The 13683-nt window shown below is 38.9% G+C and overlaps 1 protein-coding gene across 1 annotated transcript in view; it reads left to right on the top strand.

Moving 5' to 3' along the window:
- Nucleotides 1-13683, top strand: part of SNTG1 (syntrophin gamma 1) — a 472569-nt gene that overhangs the window by 309313 nt on the left and 149573 nt on the right. The gene's annotated exons all lie outside the window — the stretch shown is intronic.

The following is a 13683-nucleotide window of genomic DNA, read 5'->3' as shown; positions in this document are numbered from 1 at the left end:
TCACAGGGGAAAGGAGAGAGGAGAAAATATGTCTAAAGTTTTGTACTCAAGGGTCAAACAAAATGAAAATACCGTAAGCCTTTGGCTTCTCGCGGCTCCAGTTGACTTGGTTTGTGAAGACGTTGCCCTGCTACTATTTGGAGAAAACTCTTCTGATATATTTACATATTTCAGACCTCAAAGAGGCAACTCCCAGCGTCTGAAAAGCCCCAGCTCCACAAGCAGAGCTGTTGGAGAGCGTTCTCTGTGGGACAGGCAAGGTGTGTCCATATTCATCGCTCGGTTTTTCTCTCAAAAATCCTACTTGATTTTTCAAAAATCACCCCGTGGTGAACCTCGCATAAAATATACGTACTTCACATCTCAGGCTTATGTCAAATAGGTACAGGGGAAAGCAATATTTGAGAACAGAGTTCTAGACAAATGAGAAGCAGCACATCACAGACCACTCGGTTCTGAATACACACAAATTTCAAATACAGCCCTGTAACAAAGATATTTTAACTTTAGTCTTTTTTCAAAAGTACAACGTGATTTTAAACTCATTGTCCAGGGAGCAAAAACAAGTGCATTCGCTTCCAGGACCGCACACTGTTCCATGGAGTCCTGGTTGCAATTTGCCCTTCAGAGGCAAGCAGCACGCTCACACTCACTGCGATGAGGCTTTGATTAAACAGATCCGCGTGGCATGAAAGATTAGAATGCGCTAATCGCGCCACTTCCGAATGGTGTTCATTCTGTTTCAAAAACGAGGGATTTAAGATTGTATTGCAAATTGCACGTGGCCCTTCACAACAAACTTTTACTCTTTTGAGAGGTTTAACCATATCAGCTTTAAAGTGTAGGTAGTGATATTCTTATTTGGTTCCAATCTTTCACTTTGCAACAGTGATTAGGTGCTTTTGTCTTCACTGCTAATTATCTAAGCAAACAGACTGACTTACACCTCAGTGGGACTGAGATATTAATGAAATGTTTAAGAACGGACTTACATGGGCAGAAAAGGTCACCACAAGCTCAGAGGTGTGGGTGGTTTTAAGAACCATGCTGACGGACCGTGTTCCTCATTCCAAGTCAGGGCCCCCAGAGGCCCAAATTCAGAAAGAAGCCCGGGAAGGAATGACAGTAGGTTGTTTGTGCCTGTGACTTTCTTTTATTCACCTACACTATTCACTGCCATTGTTAGAAGTCTGCATCATTCGTAGATGCCTTCAACGGTGTAGCCGTAGCTTCTGTGATGGAGCTAGCTACAGGCTTGATCTGTGTGGCCAGGGGTCCCTGCTCTCCGCGTGGGCACTCAGTGGACTGTTGTTAACGGATTCTTTAGCTAAATAACTAGAATTAGGTCATCACGGCGTCTGTGTCTGTATGTTTCTCATGTCTGGGTGTGCGATCATCAATTCTGGGCTTCACCCACATCACCCCGGGCATTCTTCTTGCTAGAAGATTGCGAAGGAAGAAGAGCTACCAGTTTCCTGACCAAGAAAGATTAGAGCAGGTGCCAGCTTTGAGACCGAAAAAGAGTTTCATCTGTTTTTTGTTTTTATGGTCTTATTGATAGAAAACATTAGATAATTAGAACTGCAAATAACCATCACCCTGATTCTGAATTTGTGACTTTGAACCAAACTCTACAATTGTGTAATTTTTACAGGAGCAGAATGAATAGCTCAAATTATGTAAGTTAAAATGATACATTCATGCAATGAGAACAAATTTAGATAAAAGAAATACAAAATGTTGTTTAATAACATTTTAATTGTTATGAGATATGCTTAACTTAATTCAAAATTTCCATTGGAATTTTCTTTTTTAGCTTAGATTAATCAGAAAATAAAATTACAAGAGTTACATCATATCATCTGAAAATGAGGCATTAGTTTATATATTGGAACCATTTAGGAGATTTTATGAGTTATCAAGGAACATATTTAGGATGTGATTTGGGAACATAAAACATTTTAGGTCTTGGGAAGGAGGGAGACGCTAGAGGGAAGAGATATGGGAACATATGTATATGTATAACTGATTCACTTTGTTATAAAGCAGAAACTAACACACCATTGTAAAGCAATTATACTCTAATAAAGATGTTAAAAAAAAAACAACAAACAAAAAAAACATTTTCGGTCTTGGCAAAACGCTTAAATTGTCATTGAGTAACATATCCTGTTTCATCTAACTGCTAACAATTCTCAATTTGTTTTCAGTTTGGAAATAAGTTTTTAAGTCTAATGGATTAAGATTTTCCTCAAGAATTTTGACTGCAGTGGACTCTTTTTCTCTGAATTAACTACCACAGAGGAAAGCCATACATGAAATCACTAGACTTTTACTATTTCCCACCGGTTTGGGAAGGGTTAAGCGTAAAGACAAAAAGGTGTTACATATTGTTTATTGTATCTCTGATTTTGAAAAGCAATAAAATATCTAGAACTTGACTAATTCACATCCTTAGATTGTCATTAACACCCTTAGGAGTTCCTTCTCTGCTGAACCCACAGGTCTGTCCCCTAATCAGGCTATGAATGGAGACAGCACAGGTGACAAGTTCATTAACTGCGTGCTCTTCACTCCTGGCTGCTGATTCCCAGCAAATCCCTACTTGTTGTCTTACACAGACTCAAGACCCGTTTCGCAGCGCCCTCGATAATGAGACAAAGCCAGGCCAGATAAACCCTTCCTTAGTGGAGCACCAGCTAATTCCCGCCCAGAAGAATCGGCAAGGAGGACACACAGCAGGAGGCCCAGGTGGACCCTGTGTACAGAGAAGAGCAAGTGACTGGGGGGCAGAGACAGGCGTGCGGACGTCACCGCGCCCCGACGAAGACGCTCCCCAGTCACTCTCCTGCCCCACGGATCAGGGGGAGGACGGGAGGCGTGTGTTACCCAGATTATCCAGCTCTCACATCGCTGGTGTTTTATTTTCAGCGTGATCGGACTGAAAGGCAAGGAGAAGAAAGGGTCTGAGGATGGAAATTTGCACACCTAAGTTAGAATTTTTGTTATAGGTATTTTCCAGCTGTCTGATGACCATAAAGGGCCTACATTTCTCTGACCCTCATTTTTTATCTGAAAGATGAAGCGTTTGAGATAGATCACTCGATGTATTTTGCAGCTCACTCATGAGAAAGTGCCTGGGAATGTGTGTGTTTTTTCTCTTTTGCAATTTTAATAGACTTTATCTTTTAGAAGCCTTTTAGGTTTACAAAATAATTGTGCAGAAAGTTTTCTCCCCATCTTGTCTCACACAGAGTATCCCCTCTTACTAAGGTCACGGGCTGCTGTCGACATTTCTTACAGTTGGTGAACCGCTACTGATGCATCACTTTTTTTCTTTCACATCTTTATTGGAGTATAATTGCTTTACAATGGTGTCTTAGTTTCTGCAGTGTAACAAAGTGAACCAGCTATACATATACATACATCCCCATATCTCCTCCCTCTTGCGTCTCCCTTCCACCCTCCCTATCCCACCCCTCTAGGTGGTCACAAAGCACCGAGCTGATCTCCCTGTGCTATGCAGCTGCTTCCCACTAGCTGTCTATTTTACATTTGGTAGTGTATGTAAGTCCATGCCACTCTCTCACTTCGTCCCAGCTTATCCTTCCCCCTCCCCATGTCCTCAGGTCCATTCTCTACATCTACATCTTTATTCCCATCTTGCCCGTAGGTTCTTCAGAACCATTTTTTTTTTTTTTTAGATTCCATATATATGTGTTAGCATACGGTATTTGTTTTTCTCTCTCTGACTTACTTCACTCTGTATGACAGATTCTAGGTCCATCCACCTCACTACAAATAACTCAATTTCGTTTCTTTTTATGGCTGAGTAATATTCCATTGTATATATGTGCCACATCTTCTTTATCCATTCATCTGTCGATGGACACTTAGGTTGCTTCCATGTCCTGGCTATTGTAAATAGAGCTGCAGTGAACATTGTGGTCCATGACTCTTTTTGAATTATGGTTTTCTCAGGGTATATGCCCAGTAGTGGGATTGCTGGGTCGTATGGTAGTTCTATTTTTAGTTTCCACACCCAGTTTTCCCCATTATTAACATCCCACATTGTTACATTACATTTCTTACAAGGAATAAACCAGTACTGATACATTATTATTAACAAAAGTCTATACTTTATTCAAATTTCTTTAGTTTTTACCTAATACTTCTTTTCCTGTCCCAGGATCCCATCCGGATTACACATCACACGTAATTATGTCTCCTTTGGCTCCTCTGGGCTGTAATAGTTTCTAGGATTTCTTTTTTGATAACTGTTACACTTTTGAGGGGGACTGGTCAGGTATTTTGCAGGCTGAATCTCCATTTGGAGTGTTCCGATTATTTTGTGTGATTAGACTGGGCTTAGGTGTGTTGGGAGGAAGATGACAGAGGCACAGTGCCGGTCTTAGCACGTCTCATCACGTGTACCTGCCGTCGTGACTGCATCACCAGCACCTGGATGAGGGAGAGTCTGCCAGATTCCTTACTCTGTGGTCCTTGTTCCCTTTCCATGCTGTGCTCCTTGGAAGGAGATCCTACACTTAGTGGGGAATATGCTCTACCTCCACAGGGGCGGACTGTCTGCGTACGTTCCCTGGAATTGTGCTGCATACGAGATTTGTCTGTTCACCTCAATTTTTAAAATTTATTCAGTCATTTTGACAGATCAGTGTGGACTGTGGATACTTCTTTTATACTCTGGGCTATAAGCTTTTCCAGTTGGTTTTAGTGTTGCTTTGAAAAGTCCTTGGGATTTTTTTTTTTTGGAGCACTTTCTCAGTTTCTGGCACTAAAAGATGTTTCAGGCTCATCCTGTACTTTTCCTGCCAGTCCAAGAATCAGCCATTCCTCCCAGAGGCCCTGCTTCGCTTTGTTAGAGAATGTTGGAGAAGCCACATTCTGGGAGCTGGTGTGCTCATTGCTTGTGGAGTAGCTGTGCCTTGTAGGCCCCTCAGCTCACAGAGCAGGAGGTGTGTGTGTGTCGTGTGTGTGTGTGTGTGTGTGTGTATGTACTGAATTGCTCACATACCTACTCTGTACCTACATTAAGCTAAACGTGAGTTCACATGGCTGCCGCTAAGGGAACCCGTCATCACACAGACAGTCCTAGCCTCCTCCCCTTGCTTATCTGTAGCCTCCCACCAACAGATGCTACACCATCTGCCATCTGCTTATTTAATTGTTCTAATCCAGTACATATGTACAGCAGGATCAGGGCAGTTAACCCACTCACTGGTGGGAAAGCTTGACTAGGTAGAGGATTGATGTACTGTTCTTTTTTGCCTTTAGTCTTGCAGATTTCATTAATTTCCAGATTCACTTAGGTCAGTTCCACTCTCCTAAGCCCTTCAGTGAGGTTGTTTCAGATGTTCGTAATACATTCAGATTCTCTTGTCATATCCTGCATTCAACTGTGATATCCCTTAACCTCCTAAATGATTTTTTTTAGAGATTTGCACACATTAAGGCTCACTCACCTTTTAGCTGCAAATTCTACAGGTTTTGACAAGTGCATAATACCATGTATCCACCATTATGATGTCCTACAGAATAGTTTCACTGCCCTAAAAAACTCCTTCTCAGCTGTTTCCTCCCCACATCATGGCCCTCTAGAAATGACCATTTCACTGTCTGTATAGTTTTGCCTTTATCAAAATGTCATATAATTGAAATCATAGAGAATGTAGCCTTTTCAGAATGGCTTCTTTCGCTTAGCAACGTGCATTTAAGAATGATTCTTGTCTTTTAGCTCTTGATAATTTATTTCTTTTTGAGCACTGAATAATATTTCATGGTCCAGACAATGGAATATTAAGCAACTTCACTACAGTTTTTTAAAAATCTATTTACCTATTGCAGGACATTGTGCTTACTTCCAGTTCGTGGTGATTATGAATAAAGCTGTTATAAATATTTGCAGGCAGATTTTTGTGTGGACATAAGTTTTAAATAAATTGAGTATAACTTAGGAGGTGTATTGCTGAATTATATGGTAAGATTATAGTTAGTTTACAAGAAACTGCCAAACTATCTTCCAAAATGGCAGTACCATTTTGCACATCTACTAGCAATAAAGGAGAGTTCCCATTGCTCTGTATCCTTACCAGCAACTGGTACTTTCAGTTTTGTGGATTTGAACCATGTGTGCAGTGGTATCTCATTGCTATTTTAATTTACAATTCCTTAATGACAGATGATGTTGGGCATATGTTCATATGCTTATTTGCCCTCTTTCTATTTTCTTTGGTGATGTCTATTCACATACCTTGCCCATTTTTAAATTCAGTTGTTTGTTTTCATATTGTTGAACTTAACAAAGTTTTTTATGTATATATTGGAGATAGCTCCTTGTTTGTATTGACTACCACATCAAATATATGTTTTAAAAATATTTTCTCCCTCTCTGTGGATGGGTTGCCTTTTAATTTTCTTTAAAAGTATATTTTGCAGAACAGGACTTTTTTTTTTTCCTCTTTATTAATTTTATTTATTTATTTATTTTGGCCGTGTTGGGTCTTCTTTGCTGCACGTGGGCTTTCTCTAGTTGCGGCGAGCGGGGGCTACTGTTCGTTGCGGTGCGCGGGCTTCTCATTGTGGTGGCTTCTCTTGTTGTGGAGCACGGGCTTCAATAGTTGCAGCACGTGGGCTCAGTAGTTGTGGCGCATGGGCTTAGCTGCTCCGCGGCACGTGGGATCTTCCCGGACCAGGGCTCGAACCCACGTCCCCTGCATTGGCAGGCAGATTCTTAACCACTGCACCACCAGGGAAGCCCAGAACAGAACTTTTTAATTATAATAAAGTCCAACGCATGAATTATTTCATGGCCATAAAGATGGCTTTATTTCCTTCTTTAAGTCAATGTAACTTTATTTTTTCATTATTGTCATATTGCACTAGCCTGGACTTCCAGCATAACTTGAATATTCATTGTGAGAAAATATGTCCTTTCCTTGTTCCTGGTCTCAGTGGGAACGGGTCTGGTTTCTCATCATTAAGTATGATATTAGCTGTGGGTGTTTTGTAGATGTTCTTTATCAAGTTGAAGAAGTTCCCCTATATTCCTAGTTTGCAGGCAGTTTTAATCATGGATGTATGTTGAGTTCTTTCAAATGCTTTTTCTGCATCATTTGATATGACCATACTTGTTTTGTTCTTTAAACATTTGATGCATAGATTACATTGATTGAATTTACAATATTGAATCATCCTTGCTTACCTGGAATAAACCCACCCGGTTGTGATGTATAATTCCTTTTATACATTGTTGGGTTTGATGTGCTAGTAACTTTTTGAAGGTCATTGCATAAATTCTGATAAGATATATTGGTCTTAATTTTGTTTTTCTGTAATATTTTTAAAATCGTTTTTGGTATTAGGATAATGCTGGCATCAAAGAATGACTTAGAAAGTGTTGCCTCTGCCTCTATATTCTAGACAAGACTGTGGAGGATCGGTTCCGTTCCTTCATTAAATATGTGACAGAACACACCAGGAAAACTTTCTAGTTTAGGTGTCTTTTTTTGGTTCAATTTATTTAATACATATAGGCCATGTCAGAATATCTATTTCTCCTTGTGTGAGTTTTAGTAGTTGTGTCTTTCAAAGAATTGATCCATGTCACCGAGGTTATCAAAGTTGTGGGCATAGAGTTGTTTGTAGTATTCTACTATTAGCCTTTTCTTAATATCCATGGGATCAATAGTGATAACCCCTCTATCATTTCCGATATTGGTAATTTGTATCTTCTCTATTTCTTGATTAATCTGGTTAGAGGTTTATCAATTTTTATTCATCACTTCAAAGGACAGGTGTTTAGTGTCATTGACTTTGCTCTGTTGTTTTTGTTTGTTTTCCATTTCACTAATTTCCTGTGTGATTTTATTATTTGTTTTCTTCTTTGTGCTTTGGGCTTTGACTGCTCCACTTTTTCTATTTCCTTTAGTAGAAGCTTAGATCATTGACTTTAATCATCTTTATGAAGATATGCATTTAATGGCATAAATTTTTCTCTAAGCACAGCTTCCCACAAATTTTGAAGAATTCTATTTCATTTTTATTTAGTTCAAAGTATTTTTAAATTTCTCTCCAAACTTCTTCTTTGACTCATGTGTTATATAGAAAGGTATTCTCCAAATATTTGGGGGACTTTCAAGCTATCTTTCTGGTACTGACTGCTAGTTTAAATTCCTTGTTGTCTGGGGGCATAGTTTGTATGATTTATATTCTTTTTGATTTGTTAAGTTTTGTGTCTGGCCTAGAATCTGGTCTATCTTTGTGAATTTTCCATATAAGCATGGGAGGAATATGCATTTTGCTGTTTTTGGACGGAGTGTTCTGCAAAAGATGGGAGTCCCTCCTTATCTGTGGTTTCACTTTACTTGGCATCAGTGACCCAAGGTCAACCACAGTCCAAAAATATTAACTAAAAGATTCCAGAAATAAGCAATTCCTAAGTTTTCAACCGCGCGTCATTCTGAGGACGGCGATGAAATCTCGCAGTGTCAGCTCCGTCCTCACAGGACAGGAATCATCCCTCCGTCCGTGTTCCACTTCAGTCACTCAGCAGTCGCGGGGGTAGCAGGTTGACTGTCTCCCGGGGTCGCAGTGCTTGTGGTCAGGTGACCTTTATTCTACGTAATAATGGCCCAAAGGGCACGAAGAATGATGCTGGCAGTTCGGATACGCCAAAGAGAAGCTGTGAAGTCCTTCCTTTAGGTGAAAAGGTGAAAGTTCTCAACTTCATAGAGGACGGTAAGGACTCTCCCATCCGTGAACCTGTGAAGAGGGAAAAGGAAATGTGTGCTACTTTTGCTGCTGCATCTGGAGCTGCACAAGTTACAGTCAGTGTGTGATGAGTGCTTATTAGTTAAGATGGAAAAGGCTTTACATTTGTACAGGAAGATATTTTGAAAGAGAGAGGCCACGGTCGCCTAACTTTTATGGCAGGATATTGTTCTAGTTGTTCTATTTTATTATTAGCTACTGTTGACAGTCGCTTACTGTGCCTCCTTTATAAATTCAGCTTGATCACAGGTATGTATGTACAGGAAAAGACATCGTATATACAGGGTTCGGTACCATCCAGGGTGTCGAGCATCCCCTGGGGGGCTTGGAACGTGTCCCCTGGGGATAAGGGAGGGCTGCTGTGAACCAGTTTGAAGGATAGTGCTGTTTACTTCAACTGCGTCCTCACCGAGTCGCTGCCCGTCTGAACTCACAATTCTTGAAAGAGTGCTGTTGAGGTCCACAACTCCAGCAGTGGAGATGTCCGTTTCTCCTTTCAGTTCTATCAGTTTTTGCCTCACATTTTTTGATATTTTGTTGTTAGGTGTTTAGCATGACTACATATCATTGGAGATTCTGCCACCTTATTATTATTTATTTCCTCACTTTAACCTGGATAATTTTTCTTGTTCTCAAGTCTGCTTTGTGTGTAACTGGTATGTCTCCTCCAGCTATGTTGATCAGCGTTAGCAAAATGCATTTTTCTATATGCCTTAACCTTAAACCTATCAATGTCTTTATATTAAAATGTTGTGTGTTTTTTGTAGAACCTAGAGTTGGGTCTTTTATATCCCATTAACAGTTTCTGTTTTATAATTGATATATTTAGACCATTCAAATATAAAGTAATTACTGATAAACCAAATTAATATCCACCATGTTTAAAACTCTTTTCTATTTGTTGCATATTTGTTCTTTGTTTCTCCCATCACCACCCTAATTCTTTTTTGACTTCCTTGGTTTAAATTAAGCTTTTTATGTAAAAGAGTCCATTATATCTCTTATCTTATTTTATCAATTATACTTTAAAAACAATTAGTGTTTGACTTAGAGTTTCCAATATACATTTTAAATGAATCCACACGCACTTTCAAATAGCCCTGTGCTGCTTCTTGCATAACTCAGGTACCTCATAACAGAATATTCCTGATTTCTCTTTCTCATATATTATGGACATTGTTGTCATTCATAGCACTTACCTGTATTCTTCAATAAAACCATACATTGTTACTATTATTATTTTAAACTAAAACTTGTTTCCAATCAAGCAAGAATAAGAAAAATAAAATATTTTACTTTCATTTATTCCTTCAGCTCTTGCTTTCCTTATGTTGATCTGAGTGTTGACATATTTTCCTAAACCCTAAAGAAATTCTTATAACACTTCTTGCAGTACAGGGCTTCTGATAAGGCATTCTCTGTTGCTGTGTATCTGATACATTTTTTATTTCTCCACTTTAGAAGAATAATTTCACAGGATATAGAATTCTGAGTTTATGCTTTTCTATTTCAACACTTTGAATATTTCACTTCACTCTCTTCTTGATTTCATGATTTCTAATAAGAAGTCAGCTGTAATCCTAATCCATGTTCCACTATAGGTAAATTTTCCTCCCACTCAATGGCTTATTTCAGAATTTTTTCTTTGTCTTTGATTTTCTGCAGTTTGAGTTTCTGTAGTAAGTACCCAAGAGAAACAGCATATAGCCACACAAAACCCTGTACACAAATGTTCAGAGCAGCATAATTCATAGTAGCCAAAAAGCAGAAACAACACGTTATTAACTGATGATGAATGAACAAAATGTGGTATATCCACATAATGGAATGTTATTTGATAATAAAAAGAATAAGTACTGATACAGGGTAAAACATGGATGAACCTTGGAAAACATACTAAGTAAAAGAAGCTATTCACAAAAGACCACATATTGAGTGATTTCATTTGCATGAAATATCCAGGTAGGCAGATCCATAGAGACAGAAAGTACATTAGTGGTTGCCTAGGGCTGGGGCAAGGGGGTCATGGGAAGTGAGTGTGGATGGGTTCAGGGTCTCTTTTGGGTTGGCAGAAAATGTTCTAAAATAAGATCATGGTGCTGGTTACATAGCTCTATGTATATACTAAAAACCACTGAGCTGTCTACTTTAAATTGGTGAAATTCATGATCTGTGAATAATTTATCAATAAAAATGTCAGATTAAAAAATACATTTCTCAGAAGTCACTGAGTATGGTTTAAATGTGGTTTTAACATTTTACTTCATTTCATTTCATTTCATTTAACTTTTTGTGGTAAAATAAAAAGCAAATAAAGAAAACCACATACAACAAATGTATAGCTTAGTGAAAAATTTTGAGGCAAATAACCTTTTAATCATTTCTGTGCCAAGAGGCAGAATTTCGTCCACCTCCCAGAAGGCCACTGTGTACTTTATCTTAATCATAGCCTTCCAAATGAAACCACTAGCCTAAATTTCATATTCATCAGTTACTTGAATGATTTTTATTATATCTCCACACAGTATTGTTTCATTTTGCCTGTTTCTAAAGCACTTGCTACATAGTTTAGTTTCTTAATCTCCAGACTTCCTCTGGCATCTCATCTGGAATTTTGAATTTTACTGTTCATTGATAATGGAATACTTTATACAAGGAATGTTAAATGCCATCTCTTTACCTTATGTCCTGGAAATATAGCACAACTGTAGTCCTAATTATATCACATGTTAATTAAGCTTTTCTTAGTTAAGTGTAGACTCACATGCAGTTGTGAGAAATGATACAGAGAGATCCTGCATGCACTTTACCCAGTTTCCCCCCAAGAATAACATCTCACACAACAGAACAACATCACAACAGGATACTGACACTGATACAGTCAAGACAAAGCACCTCCATCACCAAAAGGACCCTCCTTTTACCCTTTATGGCCACACCTACTTCCCTCCTGCCCTCACCTGCTGCTAAACCCCTGGCAACCACTAAACTGCTCTCCATTTCTATAATTTTGTGATTTCAAGAATGTTATATAGTGGGATCATAAAGTCTAACCTTTTGGAAGTTGTTTTTTTCACTTAGGTTTCTCTGGAGATTCATTCAGGGCGTGAAGACTTAGGTTCACATAAAACCCACACATAGATGTTTATAGAGCTGTATTCGTAAGAGCCCGAAACAGGAAACATCTCAGATATTTTTTAATGGTTAAATAGACTGTGGTATATCCATACCGTAGACTACTACTCAGAAAATAAAATGAGTGAACTATTGATGTAGCGTGAATGGTTATAGGCCTTTAACATCTATTCAGAATTCCTAGTGGTGCTCACTTCAGTGTAGAATGAACACGCAGATGTTTATCATTCCTAGTTAATGAACATCAATGTACAACTTTTCTTTAGTTTTACTGAATTTAGAAAAACAACTGACTATTTAGCACAAGCAGGTTTTATGAATTCAAACCAAAAAAATGTAAGAAAAATGCTGCAAGTTCTGTAAATTCTGTAAATTCTTCTGTTAACATATTGAGTATTAGTTGGCAATACTGATTTTTGGAATTTGGCCAGCATGATTGTTTAATTGTTTACAGAGATTTAAAAGGTAAACCTTAGGGAAGTGGCTCATTCTAAACAAATGTTTCTATTGCTTGTTTTACAATTATTCAGCATTCTGAAAATAGGTAGTAAAAATAATGTGAGAAATTACAATGAAAATAAATTGAGAAGTTTTTCTATGTAAGATAGATAGATAGATCCAAGGTATGTGTGTATATATTTAAATAATCTCTATTTATGCTACAAGTTTATTTCACAATATAATGTTACTTTATCTGTAGTATAAGTAGTATAAGTCTCCTTGCTGAGTCTGAACCTAAGCCTGGCAAATATAATGAGATTTATTAAATTTTTTGATATTGACTTTTTTTAAATGTTTACTGGGAGGAACAGAAAACAAAATTTCAGGCAATCATTGTTTTGTTCATTAGAGGATCTTTTGGAGATATTGTAGTGATAGGATAAATCATATATGTGACTGAATTGTAAATTTATCGGCTTTTATTTTTCTTGGGTGTGTATTAAGTAATTAAGTCTAAAAGGCAAGACACACAGCTTTGATTCTTCTCTTTCCTTTCACACTCCTCAGCCTGTGGACTCTTCCTCTCAAGTAAATCACAGATATGTTCACTTCTCTCCGTGGGTAACCACCTCCTCATGTGTGATGCTATCCTGTTTGTCTGGACTTCCACAGTGGTCTCCTAACTGCCCTCGCTACTCTGTGTGCCCACCCTCACCATGATCAACCTGCTGGTGGTTCCCCAGCACGCAGAGGAGAAGAGCAAGCCCTTTATCTGGGCTTACGTGAGCTACAGGCTCACCTCTCCGAAACTCATCCGGTACCCCTGTCCCTTTATCCCTCCAAGGGTCAGCCCCACCCCACCCATACTTCCGCTGGGCCCTCCCACCCCGGGCTCACAGGCACCTTAGCACCTTTGCCCTGGTCATGCCTCTGATCTCCTCATGGTTGGGGTGCCCTCCTCATTCAAACCTCAGACTAAAGTTCTGGTCAGAGGCCTACCCTGAGAAGTCACTCACCTATTTGACCCTCTCCACTTGCCATCTGGGGCTCTCCAGCATCATGCCAACGTTCCTAGAGGGGGATTTTCCAGGATAATTGGGAACTAGAGCCCTGCCTTCAATAACAAAAGCACAATGGAAGGAACACATATTCCCTCACTCAGTTCCATGGAGAGTAGAATGTAAACCAGTAGACTAATTTTGGCCAAATTGGTGTTCTCACTAAGGAATTTTAATCCCAAGAGCATGCAAGAGAGGTAAAGGTTAGTATGAGATTATGTTCTGTGACTGAACTATGGTCAGGACTTCAGTGCAATAG

Source organism: Balaenoptera ricei, chromosome 17 (genome assembly GCF_028023285.1).
Source record: "Balaenoptera ricei isolate mBalRic1 chromosome 17, mBalRic1.hap2, whole genome shotgun sequence".
NCBI lineage: Eukaryota > Metazoa > Chordata > Mammalia > Artiodactyla > Balaenopteridae > Balaenoptera > Balaenoptera ricei.
The sequence above is the reverse complement of the archived record's forward strand: the minus strand, read 5'-3'. Positions and strand labels throughout refer to the sequence as shown.